Here is a 5,092-nt window from a genome sequence, read left to right as displayed (position 1 = left end):
AGTCTAGAAAGAGATGCTCTGGGGTGGGACTGGCCAAAACAGGGAGATGCTGATTTCACTGTTGTGAACAAATACGTAGTTTTAAAAATTGTTAAAGGAGAGGCGTCTGGGTGGCTTGGTCGGTTGGGCGTCTGACTTCAGCTCAGGTCATGATCTCGTGTTTCTTGGGTTCAAGCCCCGCGTCGGTCTCTGTGGTGACAGCTCGGAGCCTGGAGCCTGCTTCAGATTCTGTGTCTCCCTCTCTCTCTGCCCCTTGCCTGCTCATGCTCTGTCTCTATCTCTCAAAAATAAATGAACATTAAAAAAAATTGTTAAAGGAGAGGGATGAGTCACTTTTCAAGACTAGGAAACCACTAGGTGGAAAACACAGAAATCAGATTTTTCCTTGCTGTAACAGAGCTTTTGCTAACAAGGAAACTGTCCAGAATTAAATGGGCTGGCTTGGAGGATGAACGGTTTAAGAAAGGCAGGGTGGGAAGGCGGCTGGCTGGCTCAGTTGGGAGACCGTGCAACTCTTGATCTTAGGGTTGTAAGTTTGAGCCCCACACTGGGAGTTAGAGATTACTTAAGAATACAAAAATCTTGGGGCGCCTGGGTGGCGCAGTCGGTTAAGCGTCCAACTTCAGCCAGGTCACGATCTCGCGGTCCGTGAGTTCGAGTCCCGCGTCAGGCTCTGGGCTGATGGCTCGGAGCCTGGAGCCTGTTTCCGATTCTGTGTCTCCCTCTCTCTCTGCCCCTCCCCCGTTCATGCTCTGTCTCTCTCTGTCCCAAAAAAAAAAAAAAAAAAAAGAATACAAAAATCTTTTCTTTTTTTTGTAGTTAGTTAGTTAATTAATTCACTAATTTGTTTGTTTGTTTGTTTGTTTGTTTGTTTTGAGAGAGAGAAAGAGAGGGAAAGACTCGAATGCACGACCCCGGAGACCAAGAGTTGCATGCTCTCCCAACAGAGCCAGCCAGGTGCCCCAAGAACTCGGTTTTTGAGAGACTGACCCAGGTGGGTGACGCAGGCTGTGGCTGTGGAAACACTGCTTCTCCATTTGCAGCCAAGTGACTCCTGTGGATTCAACCCCCAGATCCTGGCCTCAGTGTAACTCTCCTCTCAGGACTTCACCCCACTAATGAAGGCTCTGAGGAGGACTCACGTGCCCCTTTGGAGGGTGTGTGGCCACCAATGCCACCGAGTTTGCCAAAGCAACGTCTCCCTGCGGCCCTGCGGCCCTCTTCCTTGCTGCTGCCGACTGCTTTTTTCAGACTCTTAATTCAGTGCTGTAGGAACCGAACACAGCAGTCGGCTTCAGGAACCTTACTGTTGCCATGGGTTACGTGAATTCAAAACGAAGGATGGAACCAAAACAGGCCCTTAAATATCAGCCCTCAAGTGGGAAGCTAAAAGAAATGCTCCAACACCTTAAAAGAAATCAGGCGACGTCATGACAAGGGACAAATACCGGATACAAAAACAGCGGCAGCAGCCAGCCGGATGGTTGCTGCCTAGAGCTGCAATTTGTTAACAGCTGCTAAAAATATTCTCTCTATGTGGTGCTTGCAAATCCATGGCAAATACTCAGAGAAATGAGAATGAATGTCTTGATCTTTAGCCTTGTACTATCCAATATGGCAGCCACTGGCCACATGTGGCCATTGAGCACTTGCAATGTGGCTGGCCTGAATGAAGATGTGCCATAAGGGTAAGGCCATCGTGGGTGGGTAGCGGAATAGGTGTCAGTCTTTGATCTCACTTATCAAAATAAACTCCTGAAGGATTAAGAGTTAAAAGCAGAAGCATCTACAGGAAACCAGGTGACTTTTGAGCATGAGCAACAGAAGAAATCGCAAAGAGAAGGACAGATTTGACTACAAAAAATTAAAAGATTTAGCTTTTTTTTTTGACAAATATTAATTTTTTTTTAAATTTTTTTTAACGTTTATTTATTTTTGAGACAGAGAGAGACAGAGCATGAACAGGAGAGGAGCAGAGAGAGAGGGAGACACAGAATCTGAAACAGGCTCCAGGCTCTGAGCTGTCAGCACAGAGCCTGACGCGGGGCTCGAACTCACAGACTGTGAGATCATGACCTGAGCCGAAGTCGGACTCTTAACCGACGAGCCACCCAAGCGCCCCGACAAATATTAATTTTAAAAAGGAAAATAAACCCAGTACCTTCATGCTGGGTAGGTACTTTTAGAAATATCCTCTCTTAAACAAAAAAGAAAGAAAGACAAAAAGCCCCACATTTTTACTGAAATATTTTTTGACAAATACTAATTTAAAAACCAAAAAGAAATGACCTTCAGGATAGGTAGGTACTTTTATTTTGTTTAATTTTAATGTTTATTCATTAAAAAAATTTTTTTTAATGTTTATTCACTTTTGAGAGAAAGAGAGAGAGAGAGAGAGGACGAGCAGGGGAGGGCAGAGAGAGAGGGAGACACAGAATCTGAAGCAGGCTCCAGGCTCTGAGCTGTCAGCACACAGCCCAACGTGGGGCTCGAACCCATGAACCACGAGACCATGACCTGAGCCAAAGTCGGAGGCTTAACTGACTGAGTGGCCCAGGTGCCCCAAGGTAGGTACTTTTAGAAACATTCTCTTTTAAAACAAACAAACAAAAACATTTTTATTGAAATGTAATTAACACCTTACTGGTTTGACACGTTCATTATACATATTGCAATATGGTTACCACCATAGGATCAGCTAACACCTCTATCACATCACATAATTATAATTTCCTTTCTGTGGTGGGAACAATTAAGATCTAGTCTCTTAGCCACTTTGAAGTTTATAATATAATACTGTTTATAATCCCTATGTTGTGCATTAGATCTCTAGGACTTAAATGTCCACCAGTTGCTAGTTTGTAAAAAGCTTCAGCTTTTATAAAATTATAGGTATAAATACAATTTAAAACCACATAAAATGGGAAATAAAGATCAATAAAGATCACATATAAAGTACACAAAAAATTGATGATGTTCTAATGCCCCAGTAGTAGAATGAACAAGTCCCAGAGGAAATACAGATGGCTAATAAACATTAAAGTGTTCTTTCCTACAAGTAATCAAAGGAAAGCAAATTAAAACTGCCATTAAAAGTTTAAAAAGTTAAATGAAGGGAAGTTTAAAACACTGTTTATTATGATTCAAGTTAACAAACTTTTGTTTTTGATGGAAGTCATACACAGCTGATGGGAATGTAAACAGGGAAAAATCCCTAGAAAGCAACTTGCAAAATAGATCAAGAGTCTAAAAGAGTCTAAAAATGTTCTACTCTTTGACATGGAAATTTCACTTCTGAGAAAATTAACAGACCGATTTATGTGCAAGGATGTCCATATGTTCACTATTCATAATGGCAAAATAACTGAAGCAGCCTAAAATATGCAAATAAACTATCATACCACCATAAAGGAAAAAAAGAAGTGCTATAAGCACAAAATCCAAACTGGGTTTCAAAGACTCAGTATGAAAAAAGAATATGAAAAGATCACATTAATATTTTTAGATTGATTCTGTGCATTGGTCGGTATATTTCGTGAAATATTGAGTTATATAAAAGATCTCATTATAGGGGCGCCTGGGCGGGTCAGTCGGTTAAACATCCGACTGTTGATTTCAGCTCAGGTCATGATCTAGCAGTTCACGGGATCAAGCTCTGTGTCCAGTTCTGCTCTGACAACAGGCAAAACCTGCTTGGGATCCTGTCTCCTCTCTCTGCCCCTCCTCTGCTCACGCTCCCTCTCTCTCTCTCTCAAAAATAAATAAGCATTTAAAATATGTATCTCAGGGTGCCTAGGTGACTCAGTCAGTTAAGCAACCAACTCTTGGTTTCAGCTCGGTTCATGATCTCATGGTTGGTGAGATCGTGCCCCGTGTTGGGCTCTGTGCTGACAGCATGGAGCCTGCTTCGGATTCTGTCTCCCTCTCTCTCTCTCTGCCCCTCCCCTGCTTACGCTTTCTCTAAACAAACAAACAAACAAACAAACAAACATTTTTAAAAAAAATAAATAATGTATCTCGTTATAAATTTGGTTATAATACCGGGTTAAATAAATTGCATGTAGCATGCATTACTAAAATTGATGACCCCTATCTCTTTTTTAGTGTGGCTACTTGAAAAGTTAAAATTCCATATGCAGCTAGCATTCGTGGCTCACATTTGTGGATCGCACTGAATGTCTCTGGGATAGCGCTGCTTGAGATCTATGGGCAAATCCTCCAGACGGTCATCCCAGCCCCATGGCCTCCCCAGTTGTCCCCCTACTCCAGCCCCTCCCTTCCTCTTTGCTTCTCTACCTCTTTTCTCTTCCAACAGGAAACTAGCTCACTTCTACCATTAAATGGGAAAAATAATAGCTAACATTTTTTTAAAGGCTCTACGTGCTAAGTTCTTTACCTGTCTTATGTCCTGCAAACCCCCTCCCCCACAACTATCCTCCAAGGTAGGTAACATTATGGCACAGAGGGGTTAAACTCTGTGCCCAAGGTCATACAGCCAGTAAGCAGAGAAGCTAGGCTCCTAACCCCAGGTAGCGTGTCTCCCAACCCGTCCGCTCTCTACTGCACAAGAGAAATGGGATATTGGGAAATCTTAATAGAAACCCCTTTGGAACAATTGACTGTGCTTTCCCATTTGCACTGCCAGGTTGCCCTGGGGAAGATGTTGAAGCTTAAAAGCTAATGGCAGGTTCCTGAAATGCACCCATCAGTGCTGTGGACGGCATTGTGTCTCCTGAGTTGGTTCACTGCAGCTGAGACAGCACATTTCTGATAATTTCTTACACATTAGGAGCCTACTGAGGAGGCTTTTAGCCTCGGAAGATGTGAATAAGCAGGTTCAAATCAATAAAACAGGATGTAGAGACTTCAAGTGACATAGGACAAAGGGATGACTCAGTCAGGAGGGGACAGGGATGCTAGGCTGAAATGTGGTGGATGCAAGGAAGTTAGAGGCATATTGTATAGGATAAAAGATCCTCAGGTCTTCAAGAGGGAAATATGTAAGATGTGTGAACGATAAAACCACCAATATGGGGATGGTTGCAAATTGCATTTATACAAGAAAATGTAACTACTGACCTGGTGGGTCCAC

Source organism: Panthera onca, chromosome C2, assembly GCF_046562875.1.
Source record: "Panthera onca isolate mPanOnc1 chromosome C2, mPanOnc1 haplotype 2, whole genome shotgun sequence".
In the NCBI taxonomy this organism is placed as follows: domain Eukaryota; kingdom Metazoa; phylum Chordata; class Mammalia; order Carnivora; family Felidae; genus Panthera; species Panthera onca.
This window is presented reverse-complemented; position numbering follows the sequence as displayed.